The 13,169-nt window shown below is 40.2% G+C and overlaps 1 protein-coding gene across 3 annotated transcripts in view; it reads left to right on the top strand.

The window, feature by feature from the left end:
- BAZ1A (bromodomain adjacent to zinc finger domain 1A) overlaps positions 1-13,169 on the top strand; it is a 113,315-nt gene that overhangs the window by 95,778 nt on the left and 4,368 nt on the right. The window lies entirely within an intron of this gene.

Below are 13,169 nucleotides of genomic sequence, written 5' to 3'. Positions count from 1 at the left end.
GATTGTTTGTCTTCCTGGTATTGAGTTTTACAAGTTCTTTATAAATTTTGGTTATTAACCCCTTATCAGACATATTGTCGAATATGTTCTCCATTGTGTGGTTTGCCTTTGTATTTTGTTCATGTTATCTTTAGCTGTGCAAAAGCTTTCTAGTTTTTTATAATCCCATTTGTTTAACCTGTCCTTTATTTCCCTTGCCCGTGGAGATATAGCAGCATATATTGCTGTGAGTGATGTCCGAGAGCTTATTGCCTATGTTTTTCTCTAGGATGCTTATGGTTTCATGACTTACATTTCAGTCTTTTATCCATTTTGAGTTTATATTTGTGAATAGTGGAAGTTGGTGGTATAGTTTTATCTTTTTGCAAGTAGCTGTCCTATTTTCCCAACACCATTTGTTAAAGAGACCATCTTTACTCCATTGAATGCTATTACCACCCTAGTCAAATATCAATTGTCCATAAAGGTACAGGTTTATTTCTGGGTTGTCTGTTCTGTTCCATTGATCTATATATCTGTTCTTATGCCAGTACCAAGCTGTTTTGAGTAAAATGGCCTCGTAGTATAACTTGACATCAGGAAAGTGTGATACTACCAACTTTATTCTTTTTCAAGATTGCTGAGGCTATTCATGTTCTTTTTTGGTTCCATATGAATTTTTGGAATATGTGTTCTATATTTTTGAAGTATGTCATTGGTAGTATAATAGGAATTGCATTGAATTTATAAATTGCTTTGGGTAATATGGAAATTTTAATGATGTTTATTCTTCCTAACCATGAACATGGTATATGCTTCCACTTGTTTGTATCTTCCTTGATTTTTTTTATCAATGTTTTATAATTTTCCGAGTATGTCTTTAACCTCCTTGGTTAAATTTACTCCTAGATACTTTATTTTTTTTGTTGCAATAGTGAAGGGGATTGCTTTCTTTTTTTAAATTTTTTTCTTTAAGAGACAGAGGGATAGACAGGGACAGACAGACAGGAATGGAGAGAGATGAGAAGCATCAATCATTAGTTTTGCATTGCTTGATTGCTTTCTCCTATGTGCCTTGACTGTGGGGCTACAGCAGACCGAGTAACCCCTTGTTCGAGCCAGTGACCTTGGGCCCAAGCTAGTGAGCTTTTGCTCAAACCAAATGAGTCTGTGCCCTAGCTGGTGACCTCGGGTTCTCGAACTTGGGTCCTCTGCATCCCAGTCCAATGCTCTATCCACTGCGCGCCACCTCCTGGTCAGGCAGGGATTATTTTCTTTTTCTTTTTTTTACTTTTTTTTTTTTTGTATTTTTCTGAAGCTAGAAACGGGGAGAGACAGTCAGACAGACTCCCGCATGTGCCCGACCGGGATCCACTTGGCACGCCCACCAGGGGGTGATGCTCTGCCCCTCCGGGGCGTCGCTCTGTTGCGACCAGAGCCACTCTAGCACCTGGGGCAGAGGCCAAGGAGCCATCCCCAGCGCCCGGGCCATCTTTGCTCCAATGGAGCCTTGGCTGCGGGAGGGGAAGAGAGAGACAGAGAGGAAGGAGAGGGGAAGGGGTGGAGAAGTAGATGAGCGCTTCTCCTGTGTGCCCTGGCCAGGAATCGAACCCGGGACTTCTGCACGCCAGGCCGACGCTCTACCACTGAGCCAACCAGCCAGGGCCAGTGATTATTTTCTTAATTTCTCTTTCAGACAGATCATTGTGGGTGTATAAAAATGCCTCTGATTTCTGAGTATTAATTTTATAAGCTGCCACCTTGCTGAATTTATCAGGTCCAGTAGTTTTTTGACTGTGACTTCAGGGTTTTCTATGTACAGTATCATATCATCAGCAAATAATGATAATTTTACTTCTTTTCCAATTTGGATGCCTTTTATTTCACCTTCTTCTCTGATTGCTATGGCTAGGATTTCCAGAACTATGTTGAATAAGAGTGGTAAAAGGGGGTACCCCTGCCTTGTTCCTGATTTTAAGGGGATTGATTTTAACTTTTGCCCATTGAGTATGTTGTTGGCTGTAGGTCTGTCAAAGATGCCTTTATCATGTTGAGGTATGTTCCCTATATTCCCACTTTGCTGAGAGTTTTGATCTTTAATAGGTGCTGGATTTTATCAAATGCTTTTTCTGCATTTATTGATATTATCATGTGGTTTTTCTCCTTCCTTTTGTTTATGTGATGAATAACATTGATTGCTTTGCAAATGTTGTACCAGCCTTGCCTCCCAAAAATAAATTCTACTTGATCATGATGTATGCTTTTTTTATGTATTACTGGATCCAGTTTACTAATATTTTGTTGAGAATTTTAGCATCTAAGTTCATCAGGGATATTGGCATATAGTTTTTTTCCTTTTTTTAAAAATAAATTTTTATTAATGTTAATGGGATGACATCAATAAATCAGGGTACATATATTCAAAGAAAACATGTTCAGGTTATCTTGTCATTCAATTATGTTGCATACCCATCACCCAAAGTCAGATTGTCCTCCGTCACCTTCTATCTAGTTTTCTTTGTGCCCCTCCCCCTTCCCCTCTCCCTTCTTCCCTCCCACACTCCCCTCCCCCCCAACCCCAGTAACCACCAATTCTTGTCCATGTCTCTTCGTCTCGTTTTTATGTCACACCAATGTGTGGAATCATGTAGTTCTTGTTTTTTTCTGATTTACTTATTTCACTCTGTATAATGTTATCAAGATCCCACCATTTTGTTGTAAATGATCCGATGTCATCATTTCTTATGGCTGAGTAGTATTCCATAGTGTATATGTGCCACATCTTCTTTAACCAGTCTTCTATTAGAAGAGATTTTTGGTTGTTTCCATGTCTGGGCCACTATGAACAATGCTGCAACGAACATGGGGCTACATGTGTCTTTACATATCAATGTTTCTGAGTTTTGAAGGTATATACCCAGTAGAGGGATTGCTGGGTCATAAGGTAGTTCTATTTTCAGTTTTTTGAGGAACCACCATACTTTCTTCCATAATGGTTGTACTACTTTACATTCCCACCAACAGTGAATGAGGGTTTCTTTTTCTCCACAGCCTCTCCAGCATTTGCTATTACCTGTCTTGTTAATAATAGCTAATCTAACAGGTGTGAGGTGGTATCTCATTGCAGTTTTGATTTGCATTTCTCTAATAACTAATGAAGATGATCATCTTTATTATATGCGGCTTAAGTGTCTGTCGCCGATAGCTTATTGGTTGTTTGCATAACTGTACTAGCCAATGGGGTGAAGTTTCCATGGCTGAACTCAAATTGAGCGGGTCAGGGGGAAGGTGAACATTTGTTTGCATTGGCAATCATCTGCTTTTGAAACAATTTAAGGCTGAACGCAAATTGAGAGTGTCAGGTGGAAGGTGAACATTTGTTTGCATTGGCAATCATCTGTTTTACATTAAAACTACGTCTTAACATAATTTCTTTTAAGAATGCCTCCTAGAAAATACAGCACTGAAGAGGAGAGAAAAGGAGCTAAAGCTGCACAAAAATGGCTTTCTCGACAAAAAGAAACCACTGAGCAGAGAAAGACAAGGCTTGCTTCAGTCACAGAGCAAATGCGTCTTTCTCGGCAAAATGAGACTGATGAGCATAGAGAAACAAAGCTTGCCTCAGATGCAAGACAAAAAAGCCTGTCTCGACAAAATGAGTCCCTTGAACAAAGGCAGGAGAGAAATGTAAAAAAACGACAGAGTAATGCTGACCGAAACGCAAAAAGGATTAAAACAGTTTCAAATGGAGAAACTTTAATTTTTGAGCATTCCTCTGGTGACATGAATATTACATGTGAACACTGTCAGTCCTTAAACTTCAAGTTAGAAACTAATCGATTTGACCGTGGCAAGATAGGATTTTCTCAATGTTGCAAGTACAGAAACATTGTAGTTCCACTAATTGAGAAATGTACCGCCAGTGGTTTCCTTCATTGGTGGAGCTTTTACTTGTGGTTTTGTTTTGTTTTGTTCTTTGAATCTGGTTGAAAAACCCCCTTTAGTATTTTCTAGAGTGGGGGTTTTCTGAGATAAATTCCCTCATCTTTTCTGTATTTGTGAACGTTTTTATTTCTCCTTCGTACTTGAAGGCTAGCTTTGATGGATATAGTATTCTTGGCTGAAAGTTCCTCTCTTTTAGAAATTTAAATATTGGGGTCCACTCTCTTCTACCTTGTAGAGGTTCTGCTGAAATATCTGATGATAATCTAATAGGCCTTCCTTTATATGTTGTATTCTTCTTTTCCCTGGCTGCCTTGAGAATTTTTTCTTTGTTGTTGGTTTGTGCCATTTTCATTATTTGCCTTGGAATAGGTTTGTTGTGGTTAAGAAAACTCAGTGTTCTGTTTGCTTCTTGAATTTGAGGCTTTAGTTCTTTCCACAGGTTTGGGAAGTTCTCGTCTATTATTTGTTTGAATATATTCTCCACTCCATTTTCTCTCTCTTCTCCCTCTGATATACCTATTTTTCTTATGTTATTCTTTTTGATGGAGTCAGACAATTCCTGTAGGGCTTTCTCATTTTTTAAAATTTTTGAGTCTCTTTCTTCTCTCTGTTGTGCCTCAAGTTACTTGTCTTCTATGTCACTAATCCTCTCTTCTATCTGGCCTGTTCTATTAGCTAAGCTTGTTACCTCATTTTTCAGCTCGTGAATTGAGTTTTTCATCTCTGTTTGATTTGTTTTTATAGTTTCAATTTCCTTGGTAATGTATTCTTTGTGTTCATTGAGTTGTTTTCTGAGCTCCCTAAATTGCCTTTCTGTGTTTTCTTGTATATCTCTGAGTATTTTTAGGATTTCTATTTTAAATTCTCTGTCATTTAGCTCCAAGGTTTCCAGTATATTAAATTTTTTCTCCGTAGATTTTTCCACATCTATCTGTGTTACTTCTCTATCTTTTGTATCCATGATATTTGATTTCCTTTTTCTTTTTTTTTTTTTTTTTTTTTTTTTGCATTTTTCTGAAGCTGGAAACAGGGAGAGACAGTTAGACAGACTCCCGCATGCGCCCGACCGGGATCCACCCGGCACGCCCACCATGGGGCGATGCTCTGCCCACCAGGGGGCAATGCTCTGCCCTTCCTGGGCGTCGCCATGTTGCAACCAGAGCCACTCTAGCGTCTGGGGCAGAGGCCAAGGAGCCATCCCCAGCACCCGGGCCATCTTTGCTCCAATGGAGCCTTGGTTGCGGGAGGGGAAGAGAGAGACAGAGAGGAAGGCACGGTGGAGGGGTGGAGAAGGAAATGGGCGCTTCTCCTGTGTGCCCTGGCCGGGAATCGAACCCAGGTCCTCCGCACGCTAGGCCGACGCTCTACTGCTGAGCCAACCGGCCAGGGCGATTTCCTTTTTCTTAATGGCATCTGAGGGTGGTCTTGTTGATAGCACTAATGAGAATTAATAAAGAATAAAAAATTTTTTTAATTTGGAAAAAAAACCCCAATAATAATTTATTATTTCCCTCCCCTTTTCTTTCTTTTCTTCCCCTCTTCTCCCCTCCTCCTTAGGAAAATATCCTGATGAACTGTGAATTATATTATACTAAATGGAACATAAACTGCCTATAATGGAGGGCCTGAGTTGGGGGGAAGTTTTCAAGGGGTAAAAAAGGAAGAAAGGGACCCACAAAATGCAAAAAAGGAAAAAATTTGGGTCAAGTATAAAGTGATTTTCTTGTAAGTGATGGTTGACTAAGAGATATAATGAGAGGGATAAGAGGAAAACAGGAAAAAGAAAAAAAAAGAAAAGAAAAACTATTAAGTGGAGCAACGACTGAATAGAATGGAGATCCTGGGTTGGGAGGAATGCTAATGAGTTAAAAAGCGAAGTAAAAAGCACCCAAAATGCCACAAAAAAACACTTGAGTCCCAAATTATAATTTGTTCGTGATTGAGGGTTGAATGAGAGGAAAAGTAAAAGGAGAAAAGAAGAAACTAATAGAAAGGGAGAAATAAGAAAAAGGGGAAAAGGAAAGGAAGAAAAAGAAAAAAGAGAGTTAAAGGTTTTGGAGTGTAGCCCTCATGGAGAGTAAGGAAGAAGAAAAATAAAATGTAACACTTATGGCTAGTGTAGTTCAAGAAAAGGAAAGAGTAAGACAGGCAGAGAATAAAAGGACCAATGTGGAGGAAATAGAAATAATAATAATAAAGGCAAGAAGATGAAAGAAACAAAAAAATAGTGGAACAAATTATAAAGTCTTTGGATTTTTCTTGATTTTGAAAGGTTATCTTCTTCTTCCTTTTTCTTTCCTCTCCCTTTTCCTGGTCGGTGACTGTGTACCCCAGGCTCTGCCCCTGTGGCACGCTTAGGTAGGGATTTGCAGTTGATGAGACTCTATGGCAGGGGTCCCCAAACTATGGCCCGTGGGCCACATGCGGCCCCCTTAGGCCATTTATCCTGCCCCCACCGCACTTCTGGAAGGGTACCTCTTTCATTGGTGGTCAGTGAGAGGAGCATAGTTCCCATTGAAATATTGGTCAGTTTGTTGATTTAAATTTACTTGTTCTTTATTTTAAATATTGTATTTGTTCCCATTTTGTTTTTTTATTTTAAAATAAGATATGTGCAGTGTGCATAGGAATTTGTTCATAGCTTTTTTTATAGTCCAGCCCTCCAACGGTCTGAGGGACAGTGAACTGGCCCCCTGTGTAAAAAGTTTGGGGACCCCTGCTCTACAGCAATGTCATATATTTGGCTTCAGTCTCGTTGGTAGTCAAGGCTTGTTAGCGTTTGCAGGCTCCGACAATGAGAGAGTCCGTTTTCCCAGAGCCTCTCTCCTAGTCTCTCCTTCCTGTATTAGCAGCCTGATGATCTAGCTGTGAGGCTCCTGCTGCCTCTGCCTGGGGAGTAAGAGGCTCAAAGAGCTGGCAAATCACCACTCTATCCCCACTGAATGCAGGGCTCTGGGTAAGGCTCTGGCAGTCAGAGCCACCAGCATAATCAGGCAGGGCTGGGAGCCAATTGCTCTCAAGGTGACTTTCTGTGAGCCTCCAGGCCTATTCAGCACACCTAGCACTCTGGGACCACTCTCCCCAGGCTTTCCGCAGTTTGTAGTCTGTTTTGGCCGGGAAGAAGATGCCCTAGTCGCTGCCTGCAGTACAGGAGTTCTTAACATCTGCCAAGTCCCTCTTTTTAGCATATATCCCTGAGTATGAAAGCTCTGCCAATCAGAAGTTGCCCCCACCCCTTTAGCAAGAGGCACTAAAAAATATCATGCCTCTTGTCTTGGATTGCTGAACTGAGAGAGATCTTGTCAATTAGAGCCACGTAGGTCAGTTGGGAGGTGAGTAGCCTGTGGGTTAAGCTAATTTCAGTGATTGGATCTGCCAAATTGCTCCAGAAAGGACTGCAAGCTGCCAGTGCACCCCTCCCCCGATGCTTGATTGTTAGCTTGAATGGCTGGGTGAGGTGCCACACCCGCCCAGAGAAGCTTGGGCATAGGGAAGTTTGCTTTGGCACACTCCGTGCGTGCCGCTGACAGCTGCTGCTCGTGGCATGGGCAGTTGCTCACGGTGCACGCAGGAGGCCGGGTTGCTCATGGCGACACGCGCTGGCGATTGTAGTGGCACAGCGTGCAGACGGCTGCTCATGTGGGCTGATTCACCACAGGCACTCTTTCCTCGGCTTGAACGAATGTACGTGCAGCAACCTAGCCTCCTCCACACCCTTAGCCACCCCTGATTCTCAGTTCCAAGTGAAAGCAGCCTTTGCTCAGATTAGCGAGGAAGGCAGAGTGTTTCTTTGTCCGACTTATTTCCGTCAGGTATGATTATATATTTAGTCAATATTTTGCTTCACCCTACCTTTGCCTTCAGTCTGTGAAACTTCCATATGCTCCAAGGATAGATTTTTCTGTCTCTGGTTGATGAACTTGTTGAAATTTCTCAGACGTCACCAGTTTTTTTTCTTTGTGTTGTCTTTTCCTGGTTTTGGAATCAGAATTACTCTCTCCTCATAAAAGGAGCTTGGAAGTTTTCCCTCCTCTTGAATTTTTTGAAATAGCTTGAAAAGGGTAGGTGTTAGTTCTTCTTTGAATGTTTGGTAGAATTCGCCTGCAAAGCCATCTGGCCCAGGGATTTTGTTTGTTGGGAGTTTTTGATAACTGTTTCGATCTCATTTGTTGTGATCAGTCTGTTTAGGTTTTCTGATTCTTCCAGATTGATTTTTTTTTCTTTTTTTTCCAGATTGATTTTTGAAAGAATGTTTTTTTCAAGGAATTTTTCCATTTTACCTAGGTTGTCTAATTTTTTGGCATACAGATCTTCATAGTATTTTCTTGCAATCCTTTGTATTTCTGTTGTGTCAGTTATTTCTCGACTCTCATTTCTAATTTTATTTATTTGAGTCCTCTCTCTTTTTTTCTTGTTGAGTCTGGTTGAAGGTTCATTGATCTTATTTTCCTTTTCAAAGAACAGATCCTAGTTTCATTTATCCTCTCTCTATATATTTTTTTAGTCTCTATTTCATTTATTTCTGTTCTGATCTTTATTATTTCCTTCTTTCTACTTCTCTGGGCTTTACTTGTTGTTCTTTTTCTAGTTCTTTTAGTTGCAGGGTTAAGTTGTTCATTTGAGCTTTTTCTATCTTCTTTAGGTATGCCTGTAATGCTATGAACTTCCCTCTCAGGACTGCTTTTGCTCTGTCCCACAGATTTTGTTGTATGCTCATTTTCATTTGTTTCAAGATAATTTTTATTTCTTCCTTCATCTCGTTGTTAATCATTTGTTATTTAATAACATGCTCTTTAGCCTCCAAGTGTTGAATGTTTTTCAGTTTTTTTATTGTAGTTGATTTCTAGTTTGATGCCACTATAATCAGAGAAGATGCTTGATATGATTTCAATCTTCTTAAATTTGTTGAGACTCGTTTTATGCCCTAATATGTGGTCTATCCTAGAGAATGTACCATGCACACTTGAAAAGAATGTATATTCTGCTGCTTTAGGGTGAAAGGCTCTGAAGATATCTATTAAATTCAGTTGATCTAGTTAGTGTGTTTTAACTGCTGTTTCTTTGTTAACTTTTTTCTTAAGGATCTATCCAATGATGTTAGTGGGGTATTGAAATCCCCTACTATTATAGTATTGCTGTTGATCTTGCCCTTTAAATCCATCAAAGTCTGCTTTATATATTTAGTTGCTCCATTATTAGTTGTATAGATATTTATAATATGTATAGTTATCTCTTCCTGTTGTATTGCTCCCTTTTTCATTATGTAGTGACCTTCTTTATTTCTTACTATGGTCTTTGTTTTAAAATCTATTTTGTCAGATATAAGGATTGCTACCCCTGCTTTTTTTTCATTTCCATTTGCATGAAATATTTTTTTTTCCATCCTTTTACTTTCAGTCTGTGTATCTTTTGTTTTGAGGTAGGTCTCTTGTAGACAGCATGTACGGGTTCTGTTTTCTTATCCATTCAGCTACCCTATGTCTTTTGATTGGAGCATTTAATCCATTTACATTTAAGGTTATTATTGATATGTAGTTGTTTATTGCCATATTTTTTCTTCAACTCTACATTTCTTTTTTTACTAGATTTCTTTTTCCGGCTTTGTTCTGTCTACACCAGGCTCCTTAAGATTTCATGCAGCATTGGTTTGGTTGTGATGAATTTCTTGTATTGTTTGTTTTTTTGTTTTGTTTTGTTTTTTTGTTTTGTTTTTTTGTCTGGGAAGCTTTTTATTTCTTCTTCAATTTTATTTTTTTTTATTTCACTTTAGAGAGGAGAGAGAGAGAGACAGAGAAAGAGAGGAGAGAGAGACGGGGGGAGGAGCTGGAAGCATCAACTCCCATATGTGCCTTGACCAGGCAAGCCCAGGGTTTCAAACCGGTGACCTCAGCATTTCCAGGTCGACACTTTATCCACTGCGCCACCACAGGTCAGGCCACTTCTTCAATTTTAAATGATAGCCTTGCTGGATAAAGAAGTTTGGTTATAGGTTCTTGTTCTGCATTTCTTTGAATATTTTTTGTCATTCCCTTCTGGCCTCAAGTGTTTCTGTTGAAAAGTCGGATGTCATCCTTATGGGGGTTTCTTTGTAGGTGATTGACTATTTTTCTCTTAGAGCTTTTATTTAGTATACTTTATCTCTTAGCTTCGGTATTTTGATTATAATGTGTCTTGGTGTGGGTCTCTTTGGGTTCTTTTTTAATGGGGTTTTCTCTGCTGCTTGAACCTGTGTGACTTTCCTACATCAATTTAGGGAAATTTTCAGCTATTATTTCTTCAGTCAGGTTCTCTATTCTTTGTTTTTTCTCTTCTCCTTCAGGAACCCCTGTAATGCGGATAATGTTTCTCTTCATGTTGTCACAGAGCTCTCTTAGAGTTTCCTCAGACTTTTTGGTCCTCTTTTCTTTTTGATGTTCTGCTTCCATGCTTTCACTTATCTTGTCCTCTAAGTCGCTGATTCAATCCTCTGCTTCATCTAGCCTGCTTTTAGTTACTTCTAGTGTAGTCTTCATTTCTGATATTGTGTTTGTCATTTCTGTCTGGTTCTTTTTTATGATTTCCGTGTCCTTTTTGATTCTTACAATTTCTTTATTGAGGTATTCATTAAGACCATCCATTGTAGCTTTGAGATTCTTAAGCATCCTAACAGTCATTATTTTATACTCTGCATCCTGTAATTTGATTACTTCTATTTCATCCAGATCTTTTTCTGTGGTTTTGTCTTGTTGATTCATATGACTTAAGTTTCTCTGTCTTCCCATTGTTTCTGTGTGTGGCTTGCAGGCTTGTTCCAGTTGTGGTCTCCTTACCTAGTAGAGCCGCTTTGAAGTCTTGATTTGTTTGTTTTCAGTTTACTTAACTCAGGGGTAGGCTTGTTTACTGATCTCAGCTGAGGGCTTATTTGAAACTGTATCCAGGAACATGGTGGGTGTGACCTCTGAGAATCTGAAGGCAGTTTCTGCCAGCTACTCTCCAGGGGCAGGGCATGTTCTGGCTTCAGTAGGTGGAAGTGTATCTCAGATCTCCCTGGAGACCTGAGTTACTGCCCCTCCACCCCACTTCCTACTTTTGGCTGTGTCTTTTGTGCTGATTGGAGCTGGAGAACTTTCTGGAGGTGGGTTACCCGGAACCACTTAGGCTTGTGCTGTGTGGAGGGATCAACCCGTTCCCCAGCTATGGCCATCTCTGCACTGGATGAGTCAGCTTCTCAGGTCATCCCCGGCATTCCTCTGCCCGTCACCATCTGTCTTGCTCTCGTCACTTTCCTTGTGGAAGACAAGCCAGTTCTCTCAGCCCTCCTTGCCCCCGGGGCTCCAGGCAAGTGGCTGTGAGTGATATTTTCTGCTCTGTACCTTTTAAGCACCGCTGCTGCTTCCTACACACAGAACTTTGCGCTTCTCCCCTCTCAATGCTTTCCATCTGTCTCCTCCAGTCCCTGGATTTCTAGGCTGGGTCTCCGGTTCTGAGACTGAGGGCCCCCATCTCTCAGGGTCTCTCTTCTTGTAATGAGAGCCCTTCTGGACCCTCAGCCTCAGCCTCCCCTTGCTCCTGGGAACAAGGGTGCCCCCACCACACCCCCACACTCCCTAGCAGGATTGGTGTAGATTCTTCTTTGCTCCTTGGTTTTTGAGACCTGTTCTTTTAGTCCAAAGTTGGTTTTTCACAATGATTGTTTCTAAATTAATTTGTAATCCTGTTTGGTGGTATGTGCTGGGAGTCTTCATCTGCCTACTCCACTGCCATCTTGAAATAATCTATAGTTATCTTTATCCATACAATAATTTCTTTATCCATTTAGATCTGTAATCCTTTTTTCTTTAATGTCAGCAGTGATAAAACTTTATTTCCAAAAAATGAAGTGAGACCAGTGATGGCACAATGGATAGAATGTCAACCTGGGACACTGAAGTCACCAGTTTGAGCACAGGTTCATCGGCTTAAGCACAGGCTTGCCAGCTTGAGTGTGGGTTCACCACCTTGAGCATAGGATCATCAACGTCAGCCAAAATCACTGGCTTGAGCAAGGGGTCATTGGCTTGGCTTGAGCCTTCAGAGCAAGGCACACACGAGGGTCAATCAGTGAACAACTAAAGTGATGCACCTACTGGTTGATGTTTCTTATTTCTCTCCTCCTTCACTCTCTCTTTCTCAAGTCATTTTTTTAAAATGCTGTCCTGTGAAGAATTGCAGATAGGTTGTATTGCATTATTCAAACAATGACAGGAGTAAAGAATTTATTGGTGACAGAATGGGATATTATTAGTCTTTTTATGTAGTCGCCATATTGTCTAGTTTATTGGGGGGAGATATCAGGTAACTTTGCACCAAGATCTAATTTTAACTTTTCTTACCTGTTTTGCTCTTCCCTGAATCTGAACTCCAAATTAATATACCTTAAACATTTTTATTTAAAAACATTCTGCTGAAAAAATATTTTGCTATTGATTTGTGAAATCACTAACCTGTTTCTAAAGACAAAGGGGGAAAATATGTGGATTTACATTTTCTTTTTTCAATATTAAGTGAGAAGCAGGGAGGCAGAGAAATAGACTCCCACATGCACCCTGACCAGGATCCACAGGCAAGCCCACTAGGAGGAGATACTCTGCCCATCTGGGGCTGTTGCTCTGTTGCTTGGCAACCAAGCCATTTTTAGCACCTCAGTTGAGGCCAGGGAGCCATGCTCAGTGCCAGGGGCCAACTCACTCAAACCACTCGAGCTTTGTTTGCAGGAGGGGAAGAGAGAAAAGATAGAGAGGAAAAGGTGGAGAAGCAGATGGTTGCTTCTTCTGTGTGCCCTGACCAGGAATCGAACCCAGGATTTCCACACACCTGTCTGACGCTCTACCGCTGAACCAACTGGCCAAGGCCTGGATTTACATTTAAGCAGAGAATTTAAACACTCAAACTCATGTGGATAATACTACCCTTTTCTGCTATTTCATATACCTTATATTCCATTATATACTTTAGATTTGATGAGAAAGCATCTTGTTTTAAGAAAACTCTCCATATAAAACTAAGATTTATAAGAATAATCTTTTACTTCATCATTGAGAATTATTTTTCTATTATACAAGGTAATTTACAGAGAGGGCTAGTTTCTAGATCTGAAGAGATAACTTTTCTATTGATGTGCTTCAGGAAATGAGAACTGCTTATGTTATTTTATTGTGGTTGAAACACACTTTTAATAAAAGTAAAAAATGTACAAATGTGTATCCCATAATTTGCTTTTGTATTAC

This window comes from Saccopteryx leptura, chromosome 6 (genome assembly GCF_036850995.1).
Source record: "Saccopteryx leptura isolate mSacLep1 chromosome 6, mSacLep1_pri_phased_curated, whole genome shotgun sequence".
NCBI classification, from domain to species: Eukaryota; Metazoa; Chordata; class Mammalia; order Chiroptera; family Emballonuridae; genus Saccopteryx; species Saccopteryx leptura.
Note: the sequence above shows the minus strand (reverse complement) of the source record. Positions and strands in the feature narration are given on the sequence as shown.